General features: G+C 32.7%; 1 long non-coding RNA gene across 1 annotated transcript; it reads right to left on the bottom strand.

The window, feature by feature from the left end:
- Positions 1-9,211: 9,211 nt before the first annotated feature.
- LOC146885400 (uncharacterized) lies at positions 9,212-10,929 on the bottom strand. The gene is made up of 3 exons (XR_014995737.1): positions 10,734-10,929; positions 9,504-9,699; positions 9,212-9,341 (listed from the first exon to the last, which is right to left on the bottom strand). It is a non-coding gene; the product is annotated as an uncharacterized LOC146885400 (long non-coding RNA).
- Between the last annotated feature and the right edge of the window lie 10,828 nt (positions 10,930-21,757).

Raw genomic sequence — 21,757 nt, 5'->3', positions numbered from 1 at the left:
TCAAACATAAATATCAAAATTTACATTTGTTACTTAGGGTCTAGACGTAAATTTTGAGTTTTTTAAGACTCCCAAAAGAACGCCCCCTCACTTCTCTACGCACAATGTTTTTCTTCCTCCCAAACTCACTCAAAGAGCAACGATGGCGATGACGTGAAAATGGTTTGTGTAACACCCCTTCTGAGATGCCACGTGTAATTTTATTATTTCCAAAATTCCAAAATATAAAACTCTGATACCACCTATTAAATAGGAAACTTCACAATGTTTTTCGACAACCACTTGCCAAAAAGTGCATCTGAATAAAACTTTATTATTCAAAATAAGGCAATAATAAAATAAACCAAATCGGTTTAAGTTGTCAAAATCAAAACTCATTACAAGTCATTTCAAGTTCAAAACTCAGCCAAACTAATACATTTTGCTTATTCAAAAGTAACCCTTCCAAATGCTTTTCATAAAAACTCCCATAAAGCTTTCCCACAAGCTCCTCACAACTAAGCTTCTCCACTAGCATCTGCATCCACATCTACTCCCGTACAACGTAAGTCATACGATCATCGTAGGTGGAAACCATATCCACAAACATGCAAGGGTGAGCTAACCATGTATGGCATCACATAACATGCATATTAACATGTAACACACGTTGCATATATAATGTACATAACTCATTCATAAAAAAATGATCAGTACATGTTCTCAACACCACAACTGAACTCATCAAAATATTACCACCAAGTAATATTAACGGTATGTCACTATCTCTTAGCCAACCATTATACTTTTCTTGCGCACCAACACCTATTGGAAAAATCTTTTCGCATGCTTTCCATAGACTTACTAATAACAACTCCACCTGCTCAACAAAGCCTTGGTTGAAGCACTCTTGCTAAGCTTATACCAAAGACTTACAAAGGAACAAAACCCTTTTACCCTGACTCGGCAAAGTCCTCTGGGTAAAGAAACCATCCTGGCTTTACAGCTATTAGAGAGTTCATACTGTCTCATCACATATGTACATCCATACATAGCATACCTCATCACAATATCAACATACCTCAACTCATCGTGCAATTACATCATATCATGTCACATCATCATAAGATTAATAATAAATCATTATCATATCATAACCCAAGCATTATTTCCTTACATTTAAGGATTTTAACATACAACTTACCCAAAAATTCAACACCAAATAATAAAGAAACAACCACATTTTTAATCTAGCAACAACATCATGTTAAAACAAACCACCACAACAAAATAGTAAGTTCCACGTGTGACCAGTGGAGTTTTCCACAACTTGTGGATTTATCTCCAGAAAACAAAAAAATGTGAACCAGCAAGCTCCACAAGTGATTTGTGGATTCTTCCACAACTTGTGGATTTGGCTTCGAATATACAAGAGTCAAAACAGCGAGTTCCACAAGTGACCATTGGATTTTCCCACAACCTGTAGATTTGACTTCGAATGTGCAAGAGTCAAAACAGTGAGTTCCAACAGTGACCTGGTATTTTACCACAACTTGTGGATTTGGCTTCGAAAATAAAATAGGCAAACCAAGAACTAAAATTCACCCAAGCATTGACACAACTGATGGATTCTTAATAAACTCATCAAATCTTACTATACATGAACCCAAATTAACAGTACCCTTAGGAACCATACTCACTCCACTAACTTTATCCAAGACCCCAAATTTAACCAATTCATAGTACTCCAACACAAACCATAATTTCATCATCGCAAGAAAACACAACGTAACCTAAAGATGCATTTCACAATTCCTCCATTCCATAAATCAAGGATATCAAGAAAATGGTTTAGCATCCCTCACACTAAAACCCAACGTTCTTTTACCACAAGGATAAACACTTCTTATCTCATATACAAGACATTCATCATGTAAACAAATAATCATAGATACAAGGTGTAGCTCCCCTTACGCTAAAACTTAATCCCAATTTTACAATTCACCATCCCATTAATCCATTGACATTAATCTCATAAACAATGAATCATAGACACAAGGTGTAGCTCCCTTTACCAAATTTCCTAACTTAACTTTCTAACTATTTCAGTTGCCCAAATTAAAAATATAATAAAATAACTTTATTTTGGTCTTAACTATTAACTCTCGTCTTAAATTCTCATCACTTAGTCATCCCTAGGTGTGTCACGCATTTACTAAAAAAATATCCATAATTTTACCTTTTTGCTCTAGACGGGATTTGAACACATAACCACCAATATTCAAGCAACTCTTTAAACCATATTAACCATTGCAACTTTCTTGTCATTCCACACGCATAGTAACATTACAATGCATCCACTCATTCAATGCATCCAAGAAATAAAACAACCAAATATATATTCTAAACATGACAAATAAAATGTTAAGTTATTTTTCACATTCAAGCATACACCTAGGCACTCCTAAGCAATTATAAAATAATATATAAAAAAATATTTGTTCCAAATGCACACATAAAGAATCAAATCCATGATCATCCATCCTTTAACAAGGCTCTAACCAATTGTGGTACTTCCCACCTATGTTTATGACCTTGGATATCAATTCAATTGATATTTATGCATCCAACTATCCCTTAAAATTATAATTATTTTCCTGGGTCTTACAATGTGGCTTTATTTTTCTTCGAAAGCTTGGTTTCTCCACTCTATTGTTCATTTTCTCTCAAGGGTTCGTTCTCTCCGATTATTTTTCGCATTTAAATTACTTATTGTTGCCATTATTGCCATCTCTTCAAAATCCTTTTTTCTATTGTTCATTTCATGTTGTTGCATTTGTATAATTTTTTCATTTCCATTGGTTTTGCAACGTTGAAAAAGGATTTTGAAAGAAGTTTGTTTAAGAAACTTGTTTCAGTTGCTTTTTTGACATTTTATGTTTTATTTAAATTGTACAACATTTGTAGTATGTATTAAAATTATCTTTTTGTTAATTTTATTTTATGTGATTTGGTTAAGAAATAGTTATTTTATATTAAGATTTATTAGGTGTTTGATTAAATTGTATTTTTAGTTTATATTAGATATTTGATAAATTTTAGATTTGTTAGATGTTGAATGTTTATATAATTTTATATTTATTAGATGTTGAATGTTTGTAAAATATTATTTGGTGGTTTATTCTAATTTTAGATGTAGAGAGACATAGAGTGAACCTTAGTTACTGTTTGAGATTTAGTGCAAATGATTAAACTTTAATCGTTGTATTAAATCTTGAATTATCCGATCGGACAATTTGGAAAAATTATTTTTCATAAGTTGTTAATATGTGTACATTGTAAGTTTATGCATAAATTTGATAAAATTTTGGTTCATACCATTTTGTGTTGTTCTCAAGTTGCATACTTGATTGTGGTCACGAGTGACCATTTTCATTTTGTGTACTTCGGAGATCAATGCAACATGTTATCAAAAAATTTTCAAATTTATGAGGATAGACTTCTTCGTGTACATGTTAATGAATTATGAGAACTATTTTTTTCTAAATAGGTAGCACCCTACCTTGTGAGAATTAAAATTTTGAGAATGATGAAATTTGTTACCAATGTAATATGAACCGAAGCTAGACAAATCCACATTGCGTTAGTGAAGAGTATGAAAAAAAGTTTTGAGTTCTTGCAATATGCTTAAGAACATATTATCTTTGTGAACTGGGCATATTATTGTCCTTATGTTCGTTGCTTGAATCAAATACTTTAGGATTTGAGCGAAATACATGATCGCCTATTCATCTTTAGTATAATAAGGAGTTATACAATTTGGACTTGGCATGGAGAAGTATTAGACAACCTTACAACATCCCGAACAACTAAACATGTGAAAGAATGGATGAATGATCATTTAGAGGACATGGTACATGATGTTGATTAAGAAAATCTTGGAAGAGCTCGTTTATATGATACTTTGAAGTATGATTCAAAGGAACAATTGTACTAGGATGCGCTAACTTTACACGGTTATCAACAACTTTGACATTGTTCAATTTAAAAGCAAGAAATGGATGGACAAATAAAAGTTTCACAAAACTTTTGGAGTTTTTAAAGGAGATTCTTCTAGAAAAAAACACATTACCTAATCGTAACTATTGGGCCAAGAAAGTTGATAGAAATAATGTTGATGAAGAAATGTATGGTCACCCACTAAGGTGTTGGGGTACCTTCCGATAATACCTAGGTTAAAACGATTGTTTCCATTGAAGAAGATGCAAACATCTTGACATGGCATGCCCACGTAAATTATAACACTAAATTGGGGGAAATACAGGCAAAAATTTACATCAAGCATAAACTTATGTTTGTCATCTAAGCATCAAACATAAATGTATGTCTATTACTTTAACAAACATAAATTTATGTCTTTCGAATTTATGTTTGACCTAAGTCAGACGTAAAAATCCAAATACACTAGACGTAAAAAGCCTTTTCTATGGTAGTGAGGCTTTGATGATAACAAAATCTATAATGAAATAGGATGATAAGCAAGTATAGTAATATTCTAAGATAACTAAGAATGATTAGAATATATATATATATATATATATATATATATATATATATATGTATATGTATATGTATATGTATATAACTCAGTAGATAAGATTATTAACCAAATGAGTCAACATAATTAGGCAAGATATTAGACTCCTACAAATAGTAGACAAGTCAAAGAAAAGTGTTAAACGAGTATTAGTGTTAGAAGAGTCAAAGTCAACTCATGAAGCTAAATGTTGAATATCCATTATAATCGAGTACTTCCATTAGATGACTCCAATGGAAGAATTACTAGATGAGTTAAATGAGGACAAATGAGTCAAGTTAAGATGTTGCGAAAGAGTATTATCAAATCACAAGGTGATATATTGATCATACCTAAATTGGTCAAAGAAACATAAATGTTGAAATTGATAAAGAGTTTGTTAGTTTATCAAGCTATGAAGATTGTGTATCAAATCTCAACATTGTTAGAAGATATTTTGATTGAACATTTACTATGAATAATTATCAAAGAAGATTGATCACATAAAGGGAAAAATTCTTTGATTGAATATTGTGAATGTTATCATATATTTATCAAGCGATCACGAGAAAGAGAAAGCCTCTACAAATCAATGACTACAAAAGAATATTCAGAAGATTGAAGTCACAATGTTATGATATTTTGAATTTAAATTGTTGAATGACTGAAAAGGAAAGAAGTGATACTCGTGAAACTTAGAAAGGTTGATACTTGTGCTAGTTAAAGGATTTAATTAGTGAATTTCTTAAGTAAGTGGCTTAAGAGACTCGATGTAGCTTTAGGTGAATGTTGTAAGTATTGAATGTTGACATGTGAAGCCAAGGTGGTATGCTTCTTGAAGATTTGATGAAGATTTGATGAAACCCTTTTGAACTACCTTGAAGTCATTACCATTGGAATAAAATCTACATTGATGAAGGATAGGAGATTTGATGGTATTCACGTTGATCAAGGCTGGAACATGTGCTCTCCACGTGGATACATCATTAAGAAAGTGTATTTGATGTTTGTAATTCATATTGTAGACCTTGTAGCATTAATTAGATGTCTTTGGTCTTTGTTGTGTTTTTTAATCTGTTGAATGGGTTTTCAACAAGTTAAAATGTCTCTTTTAGTCTATTGAATGGTTTTTTAACATGTTAAAAGGTTGGCTACAATAGTCTTAAACTGCAACTAATTCAATCAGTTGATTTATTTTTTAATCGACTGATTTCACTTAACTCAAGTGAGATCAACCGATTGATTTGGAAATCAACCTGTTGAATTTCGTAACAGTTTGACTATAAGAGTTGTGATTTTCTAAAGAGAGGAATTCTGATCATTTTTTAGCACGAAATTGTTCTGGAAACTCGTGGAAACTCTCTCCTTTGTGATCATTCAGATTGCAGTAGTTGAAGATTGATCTTAGATCAATTCTTGGTGCTTTTGGCTTGGTTTGAAGCTTGGAGAAAGTGGTTTATGGTAGGCTGGGCTGTGCTACCACTAAGGGTTGATCTTTCTTAAGCTATGTGTGTGTGTTTGGTGGTTTTCCAGGTCTGCAAGAAGGTTCTTGTTGTGATGGTGTGACTCTTGTGTGATTCAAGAGTCTTGTTTGTGGTTTTTGCATATTTTGAAAGTGTAAGGATGAATACTTTGTAAATCTTTTGAAATAGTGAAAATTCAAGCTCAGGTTGCCTTGACAAACTGGATGTAGCTCAGGTTTGAGTGAACCAATATAAAAATCTTGTGATCTCATCTTTTCTCTAACCTTTCTCTCTTGTATAATCATTTAAAGTTTAAAGAAATTGTGTTTCAATCATCTTTTTCGTGTTCTTGCATGTTTTCATGACATATGCAACATTGAGCATGTTTGCATAATCATTTAGAACTTGTCTTGATCATTCTTGTACACTGTTCCTGGTTTAAACATTTCGCTAATTAGCTAGCATGTAAAAATCATTACTTTTTATTTGATTAAGAGACAAAAAACATAGATAAATTAAAACCTCAACAATAATAAAAAAAAACAAAGAAATTATTTCATTCTAACCTCAGAATCCATAATGAAATTATAGTGTAACCAACCTTATGTCACCCATCATGATAACAATTTGAATTTCTTTGTCCATTTTATCTATTCTTAGTTGAACTTTTTCTTGTCACCATAGGTTTAATGCTCTGAGTTTGTTAGAAATTTGTTTCAAAGTATGAATGGATTCCTTAGAGCAACTTCCACCATAGTGAGATGAATGTTTAGAAATCTTTTAATTTCAAAAGTTTTCCTAGTTTGAAAGTTTAGAAGTGTTCATAAGTTCACTCCCAAGTAAGAGACGTGAGTCACTAGGACTTCTTAAGTACCAAGTCTTACCTAACCAAAGTTTACCTCACTACTTATTACACCTCTTTCACAAAAGGATGTGATTTTAAACTTTGAAGATATGACTCTACAACAAAACAAACAATTACTTATAAAAGACCTAAACGCTAAAACGGATTCCAAAGTAGAGAGGCTTAGAATTTGAGATCTTTGGCCAAGCTACTCATAAACATGAAAGGTAAAGAACAAGTAGGAAAATTCCTAAGGTGAGGCTTGTAGCTTTGGCTCCCAAGATATACTCACCGACTACACCAAGCTATTACAAGAAAGTCACAAAGCAAAAGATGGAAGAACACCAAAGGATCTTCCAAGACAATTAACTTAAGGTCGTTACAATTTGTGAGAAATCAAAACGGTACATTGCCAACAATGGCCAAATCCGAGACTCAAGTCTATCTTGTCCTTGCGTGTTTTCTCTTAATATCCTTTTCAAAATGTGTTTGAAGCCTCTCTTGCGAGATTTCCCAAGCTTGGAATTTCACTAGATTTCCAACTCCTAAGATCTTACCACTAGAAGTAGTCCACCTTTAAAGAGAAAAATTTGCACCACAATTTCAACACCAAATCGAGAAGTCCAAGAACTAAAAGCAAGAAAAGATCCAAACAATAATTGCTAAACTAAAATATAGATGAAATTCAATTGGACAAGATGAATGAACTTCCAAAAATGACAAGCAATAAACAAAGGTTAAAAACAAAGTAAGAACTCAAAAGGAAACTTAATGAATGGTTCTAGAACATATTTTAAAACTCAATTTTTTAGGGAAAACTGTTAAATGAGAAACAAACACTATTTTACATAAATCACATATTGCTAACTATCTTAATAGCAACTCGAGACCCATCATACATCGCTGGCCATAACCTGCGATTGCTCAATCGAATGAAGACCCTCCATAGGAGCCACAACTCGCACACCCACACTGGTAACACACACCATTCCGAGCCACAACTCAAGGAATGCCCAATGTTCATCCTCCATCCTGAGCCATAACTCAAGGGATGTCATTCCGAGCCACAACTCAAGGAAAACCACATGTTTACCCTCCATCCCAAGCCACAATGCAAGGGATGCCATTCTAAGCCATCACTCAAGGAATTCTCCAGCAAAGTACATCCGTAAGCTATCACCCAAAGCCTTGTAAACCACGCACATCCAAAGCATTCAAACTTTTGCCCTTGCATTATCGCTTCATTATACAAATGAAACTACTAACATAGGAACTCAACACAATTACTTGACCATGAACCCAGGATATATCATGCTTCCATGAACTTGTCTGCTCATGGTCCAACCTCGACGAACTTCCCCGCTCGCAACAACACTCAAGTGTGAGCACCAAACATACGAACCTCCCCGCTCGTATCCTCACACGAGAGCATCATTAATATTAACCTCCCTACTCATATTAATCACGTGTACATCACTAATCATGAACCCACCTGCTCATGGCATCCCAACGCAGACCCCCTGGTGGATCTCTCTCGTCACCAGGCGCGAGACAAATTCTAGAGCCATTGTTTTAAGGCTATCGCCTTACAGTTCACACCTCACCACGAGGCGCCACTCACTCTAAGGACATCCTTAGTACTTCTATCGTCTGACAACCTTACCAGCGCCGTAAGGCGCTATACCAGTAACGTGACAATTACTAGTTTAGCACCCCAAAACAGTTTTATATCCTCAAATAGTCCATGCATAAGTCACATGTTTATATTTAACAACTTACTTAAGATTACACTCCAACATATTATATAGTTCAATAATATAAATTCACAGTATGCACAACCATGTACTCTCATGCCAAAACTTAAGTGCAACCAAAATCATCATGTTCTCATACTTGCCAAAAACCCATCACGATTATACAACACTCGAAAATTGTGATATCATCAATAGTGGCCTTTTTCACGCACTTATAACATCATACATTCAAGCTAACATATATAGATTTATATATTCAACATGGCTCAGCAAGTACTACCAAAAAAACATACTCATCAATCACACACATACACACACACACACACACACACAAACACACACACACACACACACACACACACACACACACACACACATATATATATATATATATATGCATTCACCAATCAAGGCCATACTAACATTTAAGAATCCAATATTAATCATACTCTTAGGAAAATCAAACCAACAATCATGAGTAACACATATCTCTATCTACAGACCTCCAATTCAAATCTCTACCGTTCAAAGTAAAGAACAAATGTTATGGATCACCTGTCAAAATTTCAGCTACATCGGATAGTGAACGAACCAGGAAACACAATTTACAAAAACTACGCAAACTAGAAAAATGTAGTCACCTAGCGACTATATCTTGCTGCCTAGCGAAACAAAACCAAAGACCTGGCGCTTGGCGATAAGAAACCACCGCCCGACAGTCCCTACTGCACGTAAAATATGAAAAACAACGTATTTGCACCTGATTTGATCAATTTATAGGCACTAAAATATGTATAATTTTTAAAAGGTTCATCTATCATACATAAAACTATCCAAAACCAAAGGTGTATGTTCAAACAAAAACCACAAAGTCCTAGGAAACGAACCAATCTAGTTTGTATCGCCTGGTGCGCCTTTATTACTGCCAAGTGGTTTCTGGGCAGAACCCAGAATCTTAGTTCAAACATCATGCGTCGCTTGGCGAGCCTTCATTGTCGCCAGGTGGTTTCTAGACGCTTGGCGAGCCTTCATTGTCGCCAGGTGGTTTCTAGAAAATTCTAGAAACACGAAAAATCTATCAACCTGGCAGAAACAAAAACACACAAATGCATCCCATACATTACACAATTATATAATTAAAGGTTAAAGCACGAAGTGCAGCTCCCCTAACCTGTTTCGAACACACAACCATTCAATTACAAAGCAAGTGCACAACCATTCAACCAATTCATGTTTCGTGATAATTCTTACACATCTAGGATTATATCATCACGTACTATGGTCAATCATCTTATTAAAATAATAAAACAATTAAATTAATACCCTAATGTCATACACATGACTCGAACCCAAGTCCTCTCAACAGCACCAAGTACTCTCAACCACTTAAGTTAGTACTATTCCTTGTCTTCTCTCTCCTCATTAAATAACTTAGGGACCCCCACCCTCACATTTATTAAATATTTATTTATTTATTTATTTTTTGCGGGTCTTACAACAACAACAAAATGTAGAACAAAAAAAGATAGAAATGTTAAAAGCTCAAACAAGACACAAGGAAATTTTATTTCCAGGAACTTGATAATGATCTATTATTAAGCATGAACTAAACATGAAAATGAAAAAAAATGCAGTCTAGGATAAACCACTTTGGTGAAAATGGCAAACATCATGACTACACCAATCAAATATGTCAATGAACTCATTTGCATAGGTCATGGCTCCAAATGTTGAAAAAAATTCATGCAATTTTGAATCAATTAAGGTGAAATTTAATCGGTTAAAAGAATCATTACATGTAATCAATTAACATGACTAGACAACATAGATATGATTTAGAAATCAAAACAGACTCAAATGTAGTAGGTATCATTGAATAAAAATGAACAAAAACTCTAAACAAGATCATGGATGAACAATAATTATGGATTCGTACATAAGAAACCGTGAGGTTCAAGGATGGACAACAAATTAGAACCTCAATTTAAACACATACAACATAATTTAAACGGTAAAAACATGAAAGACAATCAAGGAATTGAATTAAACAACAAGAAAAAAATAAAGAAACCAAGATTTAGCTCGAGATGACCATGAATTAAGATGGAGCATGATACCACATGATGCATTCACTTTCGATGACTTAATGATTGAAGCTTTGGATGAGATGCATCAAAAAGAAATGGAAGAAGATTGATTCAGTGAAATGTGGCGGAGATGCTCTCGAGGAATGTGAGGCCAATCCTAGAGGAATGAGGTTAGAGTCTTAGGGAAGTTCTAGCAAAGGTGACTCTTAAGAGAAAGGTCTAGAGTGATCTAGACAAAATTTCATTAAAATACTCAGTAATGAAATACAAAAGGGTGGAGGTCTCCATTTATAGGAGGAAAAACTCCATTTGGTTGAGAAAAAGGGTGGGAGAATTCAATGTGCTCCTGATATAGTTGTAGAATTTGTGGATCAAGTGCCATGTGGCACACACACTTTACATGTTTTGCAACATGTGATAAATATGTTAAATGTTTGAGGTCCCTTGGCTTGGTGGATGACCTAAGATTTAATTGGGTCTTTGGAAGCCCAATTAAATCCTTAGGTAATATATCTTGATCTTAATTCCAAATTACAATTTCAAATTATTTTAAGCAAGGCCCAAAATACATGGCTCAAACTAAGTCTATGTTATTGGCATAAATACAAGCCCATCGACTTTTTTAATATCCTCTTTCACCCAAGTGAATAAGAGCTTAAGACCATTAGGCCCACTTGACTTAGTATTCTCCATATCTTCTTGTATACTTATAAACATGCTTCTAGTGATTAGGCCTCTAGTTGAGCCAATGTCATCATCAAAGGTGTCGAAAAAGCAAGACCATAGGCATCAAAATCTTCGAGGTTAAGATAATGCTCTACTAATAGAGTGTATTCATTTGATCTTTTGCCATAGGAGGTGTTGTTGATTTCCACAAGGTTGAGAGACTCAAGAAAAGCCATTTGTAGAGATGGGGAGAATGTGACTTTCAATGAGATTAAGTTTCTCTTTGAGAGAGTGTTTAAGAGAAAACATGATGAGAAAGAAAGATACTTGGGGTTTTGAAGAGGTTTTTGTTTCAATTGCAATAGTCGCGTAGGCAACCTCAACGAAAAAGAACTCATGTTTTAATAAGAGAGTAATGTCATGTTAAATGAATAGAACATGTCGTTGTTTGACACTAGGGTCATCTAATGCATGGGATTTGACACACAAAGCGTCTAATACTCACAACGTCTAGCACAAAAGTCGTCTAATGCACCACATACACAAATAGTCAAATTGTGTGCTTGGTTCAGAGTTGGAGAATTGGTTGTAGTTGAATCAGTTTTCTAGCGCAAAAACAATAATTAGTTATTTCTCATTCAATGTGAATTCTTTACACAAATAGTCAAATTGCGTGTTTGGTTCAGAGTTGGAGAATTGATTGCAGTTGAATCAGATCTCTAGCGCAGAACCACCATATATCGTCACTATAGAACCCATTCAAAGCCATTGCCCCAACATGAGCAATGAACCAACAAAAACAAATTAGCTCTCTAGAGTAATAGAACCAACAAAACCAACACATTTTGTTAACTCCATTTTTCAGTCGCGCTTAGAGTGACAAAACCTAAATTATCCCCTTAATGTAGTAGGGAAGATGAATCAACATCGAATATAAGGAAATGATGTGTGTTAAGTCTAGCTTGTATAATTAAATCTTGCTAAAAAAGGAAATAAAAAGGAGAAAAGTGTAGAATTTAAAAACTAAATTAAATGCACGAATGAAAGTATGCCTTGAATGCAATGCACGGATCCTAATGAGAGTATGAATTGAATTTAAAATGAAATAAAAAATGAATTTAAGTGAATGCTTTATGCATGAAAAATTAATGAATATGCATGAGAAACCCAAAATGTTCTAATATGCAACTAGAAGTCTACATGTTCCTGATGAGCAAGGATGAATGGAATAAATGGGTAGCATCAACACAAATTCAGAAAACAACAACATAATTCTATATTGCAACAACAATCAACTGACATATGGCAGTAACAAGCTAAGAATAGGTTCAATTGACTTCGTTATGTAGCAAGCGTATAGATGAATATGCAAAAATTAAAACCATGCTAGAGTCTTAAAGGAGCTAATCAAAATTATCGATGTTATTAATTCAATAACCCAACGTGAAAGCCTAAAGTTATAGTAGTGGAAACATAGTCTGCTCTAAAAGATTGTACCTTGATGCATCAATAGAAACTAACAATCATATTTCATATATTCCAAAATCATTCAATTGTCAAATCAGACCTACAAAGAAATGGCTCAAACCTAAGTGGCAGGATATGTTGCACCCCAAATCAGAATATGAATGTGATGTTGTACATATATAGATTACAAAAGCTAAACTAGAAACTAAAATTGTAACAATAGTGAAGTGTGACAAAAATGAATTTAGAATGAAAAGGAAATTTCTAATGGAAATGAATTACTCACAACAATAATCAACTACTAGAATGCGACATGACTAAGAAGTTTGTGTAACTAAAATGTATGAAAACCAGAAATTCAAAGTAATATGTAGCCAAAAGAAATTGAAACATGTATGCAATGTAGATGCAAAACTTTAAACACAAAACAAGAGCTTAATCATCAGAATAGAACTACAAACAACAGCATAAAAGTAAGCAGAAATTGTGTCATAACATGAATAAACATAGCAGAATAAACAAAAAATTCATATCTAATGTAATGAGTGAACAAAGGTTTATCTACACTCAAGAAAACATTTTGATAATGTGTGACCACTTTGGGGACATATAGTCCGTAAAAGGGAACTTTGATGTGTGCAAATTTTACCCAAGTTCAACACACTGATTCAGAACCTTGAAATTGGAATAACATTGAGAAAGTAGTAAAAGAAATGTAAAGTGATTCATAATCTAAAGGTAGAAAGCATGAAATGTAATCAAAACTTAAATAATCACAACTGGAAAACTGTAAATCAAAACTGAAATGGAAGCATTGTATTTCATCGTAGAATCATAACAGAATACATAAGATCAAGGAAGTGCTAGAAATTAAAATGGTGAAAGAGAGTCTCACTCAACCCAATCCTGACCTCTTTTTGCTTATGGGTGAACTAAGTAGAGCTATCTAACACACTAGGAAAAACTTCACTCTCTGAAGGCTACTTTGCGCTCATCAGATATGGAGAAAACCCTTTTATATTACACTTTTCCCCTCTTTCGCAAGAACACGAAGATGAACTCAAGCCTCTCAAAATTACTCTTATCTAACACTCCAGGGCTTCCGCAAAAAACCCTAATCGCTGCCCTTTCAAACCCCAAAAGAAAAAACCTAAAAAACAAACGAAAAATGCCTAACCCTCATCCTTGCTTCTCGAACTAGAATCGCAATAATGAACTAGAGATCTTGCGCCCTTGATCAACTTTACTTTTCCCTTGTTCGTCCATTTCAAATCTACCACAACCTCATCTCCATCTTGATCTTGCATCAGACTTCAAAACACCTCTATCCGCACCTCACATATCAGATTAAAACATCAGGTTGGTTTCATGCCCATTAAGCTTTGCTCATGAACATGGGCTACAACATCAAAGGCTCGAGCTTTTCTTCGTGGTGAAGTGTCTCTTTCATGATTTAGCATCACTACTGTTCACACAATTTAAATTAAACATGTGTTTTGATGAGAGAATGGCTGGTCAAAGCTTTAGTTGACCCATCAAAGATAAAAATCGGATTAGGGGTTCATATGTAATTCAACAAAAATAAAGGACTTCCTGGCAAAGAAAATTTTTTATTAGAAAGGGAGATCTAAAAAGGACAAATTAAATGCATTAAAATACTCTTAAATTAACCTTTTAAACACATTTTTATAAAAACTACTTTTCTAGACACTCACAAAAACTAATTAATTAAAGACGAAAACATATTTCTTTAAACTAAAACAAAACTTTTAGAAAGAAAAAGTAAGAAAAATAGAGTACTAAAAAACCCATTTAGAGCCATTACGCCAACATGAGCAACGAACCAACAGAACCACACCAGATCTCTAGACCACCACATGAGCCCAAATCGCAAGCCAGGTTTCAATGCCAACCTCATTTGAATTTCAGCTACTAGAAACGTGAACATGACACACCAACTACCGTGAGAAACCAACCAAATCACGAAGCTACCACCTTTGATTAAACTCCAAGAATGGTGAAGCCCACCACAAAAAAGAAACATGATTTAAGATAAGGAGATAACCTGCCATGTGGCAAACCTATTTGGAAGTCAACAGGTTAAACAATCAACTTTGGTCAAAGTCTGGTCAAACTAAAGGGGTTAAAATGCAAATATTTGGATTTTTTCCTGCAAATTTGGACTACGTGATTGATGGGCTGAATTGGGAGATTAATTGGTGATAATTTATAAGATAAGTAATTAATTTATTTAATTATATCAGAAATTCTCAACTAAGTATATTTGTCAAATAGTTTTAAAACTGATTATATCTTTCCAAATATTTTTAGATATTCATAACCACTATAAAGATAAATGATACTTATGACTATTTTAAAGATACTTAAGAGATTTTGACAACAGAAACATCAGATCCAAGCCTAATCAAGTCCTATATAAAGAGCCTATAGGGAAGCAGAAAAGGTAAGTTTAAAACTTTGGAGTTTAAGAACCCTTAATAGAAGAACAAATGCAAAAGAAAGAAAATCACTAGTCAAGGTGAAATAGAAGTGAGGAGTCAGCTTATGATCAATAGGTAATGAGAGTAGGGGAGTATTACCAACAACCTTATGCATTTAAACGGTAAAGAAGAGAACACACCCATAGAGAAACTAAGGCTGATTTGCCTTACTTATATGGCAAGGATAACGTTGAGGAATACTTGGACTGGCAAATGAAAGTGAATTGCTTACATGCCACCAAGTTTGTGAAGATAGGAAAATGCCTCTAACAACCCTTTTTTAGAACAAGAGACCTTGGTGCATAGATTTGACGAAACATGAAACATGTAGCATGAAACAAGTGCATGGGATTACATGAGGTTGATGAAGATTGATGTAGATCCCTTTGATGATCAAGCTTTTATTGTGTTAAATACGGAAATGAAGTGAAGATTATGATGTTTAATTATTGTACTTTATTCGTAGGCTATATGACATAGGTTAGATATCTTTTTAGTCTTATTGTGTCTCTTTCAATATGTTGAAAATGGTTTTAATAGGTTTAAAGGCTTGCTATGTAGGCTATATGACATAGGTTTTAATAGGCTTAAAGTCTTGGTATGAATGTATTCAATTAGTTGAATTATTTTTGAATTGACTGATTTTACTCAAGTCAAGTGAAATCAACAGATTATATGGACAAATCAACCTATTGAATTCACTTACGACATAACTATATAAACTGGTTTTCAAAGAGTTGAGGAACGATTTTGAGTTTTTGAGTGCAAAAAATTGTCATTCATCTCTAGAAAACTCTCTCTCTTTGAATCACACAGCTGCAAGTGGTAGATTGCAGATCTTGGTTGATCTTGGAGGCATTTTGGCTTGGTGGGAGCTCAAAGAACTCGTGTATGGTTGGTTAGGGAAAGCCTCCATCAGGTTTTGTAGTTCTTGTGCCTTTGGTTGTGTTTCTAGTGCGCTTCTAGTTCTGTAAGTGGGTTTCTTACAATGTTGTGGTTGAGATTTTTGTGTGATTAAAAAATATTGGTGTTTCTATTGTTAAAAAGTGTACTCTTGGTGTGACTTTTGTAAAACTTTTGATAATAGTGGAAACCAAGCTCAGGTTGTAACATCCCTACTTTTAATAAACTGTATTATTTATTTTAAATAAAACACTTGAAAATCTTATATTTTTACTAATGTTTCGTATTTTATTATGATGTAGTTTAAACATTAAAAATATATTTTATCATTACGCAATTTTTACTTATTGAAAATAATAATAAAAAGAAAACAAAACTAATAAAATATGTATATATATATATATATATATATTAAAAAAATATTAGGTAAAAAATATTGTTAAATAGGTATCTGTATTAAAAAAATCTTCTAAAGAGATAAGAAGATAAGAAGAAAATAAATAGAAAAAAAAAGAAAAGAAAAAGAAAAACAAAGAAAAGAAAATAAATAAAAGAAAAAGAAAGAAGATAAGGAGATTTAAAGGAGTTTTATCTTAATACATGGAAGATAAGAATAATTAGAAGTGATAACCTTACATTTAATGCATCCACTGATTACTTGGACAAGTTGGCACATGCATGGCTTGTAAATGGATGAAAGAAATGGATGATGAAAGAAAGATGACCTAAGATTACTTCATCCACATGTATTACATGGATTACTTTGGAAAGTTTTGGCTTACCTTTCATTAATGAAAGGAATCTTATCCTAACCTATAAATACATGGAAGAAATGTAAAAAGAGTGAAGGTGAGTTACGAAGAAAGTAAGAAAGTGAGAAAGAAAGGAGAGAAAGAAAGAAAAGAGAGAAAGAGAAAGAGAGAATAGAGAGAAAGTTTAGAGCAAAAGATTCAAAGAGATCCTAGTCCTCTTCAAATATTATTAATGTGTCCTTCAATCAAATAAGGTAATGGGGAGTGAGGTTAAGCTCTTTTATATTAATCTTGATAAACTCATGGGTTTTATATTAGTCCTTTATTTGTTTTTGAATCATATATTATTTTATTTACTTCCATTTAACTTATTCAAATTTATTATCCTCCTATATTTATTTAATTTATCTCTAGTTATGCACTGGTCATGTTTCCTTATTTTATTTAATTTATTTAATCTCCAGTTATGCAATGATCTTGTTTATTTATTTATTTTATTTAATTTATCTTCAATTATGCATTGGTCTTGATTATTTATTTTATTTAATTTATATCTAGTTATGCATTGGTTCTATTTATTTATTTTATTCAATTTATCTCCAGTTATGCACTGGTTATGTTTATTTATATTATTTAATTTTTCTTCAATTACGCACTAGTCCTATTTATTTATTTTATTTTATCTCCAATTATGCACTGGTCCTATTTATTCATTTTATTTAATCTTCACTTATGCACTAGTCCTATTTATTTATTTTATTTTATTTATATCTAGTTATGAATTGGTCTTATTTATTTATTTTATTTAATCTCCAGTTATGCACTGGTCATGTTTATTTATTTTATTTTATTTATCTCCAGTTATGCACCGGTCCTATTTATTTATTTTATTTAATTCATCTCCAGTTACGCACGGTTCATGTTTAATTTATATTTTTATTATTATATTTATTTCTAACATTCTAATCCTTATCTAATTATTTATTTAAAGTTATTGCTTTGATTCTTATTTTATCTTTATTTTACAATTTAAAAAATGAATGTAAAGTAAAAGTAAATTATATTCTTGATGAGATATTAAAAATATAGATAATCTTCTATTCTGATGTATAACTCTGAATATTATACAAATATATTTTTTTGTAATATTTCATGAACAATTACAAAGATGTAAACTATTTATATATATATATATATATATATATATATATATATATATATATATATATATATATATATATATATATATATATATATATATATATATATATATATATATGGATATGAAGTTATGTTATTGTTAGTGTTCTCTCAAGGAAAATCTTATTGTACAGAAAAAATTAATTTAATCTTTTTATCAAATAATAATTATTTAATATAGTAGTCGGGGTGTCACACAGGTTGTCCTGGTAAACTGGACGTAGCTTTATGATTGAGTGAACCAATATAAAAAGAACCCTGTGATCCTCTTTCTCTCATCTTGTTCACCTTTAAAATCTGAAGAAAACCAAGCAAATCAATCTTTGTTTAGTGTGCATGATTTTTTGCCTTATCTGGTAGTGTAATCTAGTTAGATGTATTGATTGTAACGTATCTTGCTTAAGAAAGCATGTTGTTTGAGTGAGATTCACGTATTCTACATTTCTACATAATTTCCTATGATTTTAACCGATTGATTTCATATTTTAATATGTTGATTCATAGTGTATGAACAGATTAACCTACTATTTTTATTTTTAATCAGTTGAAAGTGTACTGTCCTGAAACTTTAGAATTATGAATTTGTGGTCTGATTGATTCAATTAAAAGGGGTCTTTAGTTTTCAAAAAGTTCTATAAAGCCAATTCAACCTCCCATTCTTAGCTAAACCAACCATTTCATTTCACCCTTAGCTTTCAAGGGTATCCTATGTATTGGAGGACCTCTTTAGTCCAAGAGAGGCATTGCCATAGTGATCTTAGGAGGAGGCACATTCCCTTTTACTATAATAGGTAACTCTTGGGCAAACTCCAAAGACTTCAACATAGGTCTATGATTGTTGTCAACACCCAATTTTGTTTGGGCGAATAAAAGTTATTAGAAAAGAAAAATCAATTAGAAATAGTTTTTAATTGTTGATAAATGAATGTGTAAAGTAAAAGTTTCTTTAAAAGACTAATTAATTTCCATTTTTAGATTTAAAAATGTAAAAAAGATTAAAATATCAATTATGGAAAATAAAAAAATAAGAAAAATCATTTTACAAATAAATGATAAAGGAAAGTAATATCAAAGTGTTGTGAAATTGTCACATCAATAGTGTCTAGTGAGATATTGGGTTGATAACTTGCATATGGTGAATCCTTCACTAAGTGAAGTTGTAACCTATGCATTGTATTATACACTCTTATTGTGATAGTGTTTTTTTTATTCATTGTAATTAAGAGTCCTTGGTCTTAGGGGGAGATTGAGAAGGATACTTGGACGGGTTGATACTTAGTGTAGTTGGGATAGGTTTATACTCATGATAATTGGAGAGGTTGAAACTTGTTGTAATTTGGATAGGGTGATACTTGTTATTGATAAAAGGTTTTGATTAGTGGAATATCTTAAATAGGTTCCCTAAGAGACTAGAGTGAGCCTTAATGGGAAGTGAACTAATATAAATCCTTTATGTGTTATTTTTTATCCTTACTCTTTTACTTTGAATACTTTGTATGTGTAAGAATTGTTTGAATTTATTTACAAGCTATATTCATCCCTCCTCTTAGAGCCACATTACACCAACACAAACGACTAGAATTCTCAAGTTTTCAATTAATTGAAAATGCTCAGAATTTCCCTCACTCACCTTTTAACCAAATCATTATATGTGTTTGTTTAAATAGCTTGCAACAAAGGAGAACCAATCAATAAATAACAACATTTGGAATCAAGAAATAGAGGTTCAAAATAGGTACACATTTTCTATCTGTAAACTTTTTTTTAATGTTGTATGATGATCTGAGTTGGGGGCAAGGTTGTTGATTATATACCAGTAAAAAAAATCCCAATTGAAATGAATATCACGTCACAAAAACACTTCTTTGTTTTCAAACAATGGCAAACCAATTAACAATGAAATAGAAGAGAAATAGAAAGGAGTTAGATTGCCGCTATAAAATAGGGTTATGGTAGTGAGCATTGATGTTGTCAGAATTGCGGGGCAGCCATGGTTGGTGTTGGAATCATTTAGTAAAGGTGATTGGAGAGGAAACCTTTTGGTTTTGGTCTTAACGGAGGAGTGAAATTCGTACACGATGGATGATGCTTACGTTCAAGGTGTGCTTCAGTGTTTGAGACAACTCTGATGACGGCCTTGGTAGTGTATAGTGTTGTTGTAGTGGTTCGCTGTGGTCATCGGCGTTGCTATGGTGGTCGCGGCAAGGGAGATGGTGTGTCACGGTTGAACCCATGTTTGATTATAGGATGATGCGATGAATGTAAGAACGTGTTGGCGTTAGTGACATTGTTGACGACATTGGGGTCTCACTGCCACTGCTGGTAGTCCCGTCGAAGTGGCGGACAATGGTGGTTGCTTGATGAGGAAGATGTTAGGCGTATGGATGGAGGTAGGTGAATTTGTAGTTGTCACCGCTGTTGGTGATAGTTTGATGATTGCGGTCGATGCCGTTGTTGGCCGTGTCACCGTCGTTGTTTTGGTTGTAGGTCTCGAATAGGGGCAGTGATGGTGCTCGCATGGTGGCCTTTTACGGAAGGAAGAAGATGAAGTTTAAGAGTTAGGTCAACCGTTGCATTTTAATGATTTTAAAGCAGATTTAATTTTTTTCTCCACCCACCTCCATAATTTAATTTGTGCACCCTACTTTTAATTTAGGTTCTGTTTATTTATTTACTTCATGCATTCCCCAATGTAATAACACCACACCCCTTTTCATTTAGTTTTATTTTACCTTATGTACCTGCATTTTCACTAAGCACACACCCCACTCTTTTAATTTCCTTGTTTTAGGTTAGGATGTGTTTACCTTATGTACCACGCGTTTCTCTTTATGCACCCCATTTCCATGTGTATAATTTTTCTCATTGCACCCACATATTCACTTATGCAGTCCCATTTTCTATTTCCAATTTTACCATTTTTATAATTAAATAAAATATCACATTTCAATCACATCATTTTCAAAAATAATAAAAATATTTTAAATTGAAATAAAAATCAAAATAGTTTTAAAAAATGATAAAAATAAGAACAATTAAAAGTTTAAAATTATTCTTTATTTTTTCCTTTAGTGTCTAATCGACCGTTTGCATCACACGATACTTCTTTTTAAAATAAAAAATTATAAAAATTGTTTTGGTGTCTAATCAACCGCTCGCATCGCACGTTACTCCTTTTTTAAAATACAAAAATTATAAAAATAGTTTTGGTGTCTAATCGACCGCTCGCGTCGCATGACACTCCTTTTCAAAATATAAAAATCATAGAATAGTTTGTGTCTAATCAACTGCTCGCGTCGCACGACATTCCTTCTCAAAATATAAAAATTATAGAAATGTTTTAGTGTCTAATCGACCACTCCCGTCGCACGACACTACCTTTGAAAAATACAAAATATAAAAAAATGTTTTGGTGTCAACCCAAGCGCATGCATCAGATTACACTTATTTTCAAAAATGTCAAAAGACAATTTTAAAAATTAAATATTCTAATCAAGTTTTATCAAGAACTACGTGATGTAACACCCTATTTAATTAATAACGCTAATTAAAGGAAATGTCACAC

The sequence above is a fragment of the Vigna unguiculata genome, chromosome 6 (assembly GCF_037176805.1).
Source record: "Vigna unguiculata cultivar grain cowpea cultivar isolate G323 ecotype 2 chromosome 6, ASM3717680v1, whole genome shotgun sequence".
Classification (NCBI taxonomy): Eukaryota; Viridiplantae; Streptophyta; class Magnoliopsida; order Fabales; family Fabaceae; genus Vigna; species Vigna unguiculata.
The sequence above is the reverse complement of the archived record's forward strand: the minus strand, read 5'-3'. Positions and strand labels throughout refer to the sequence as shown.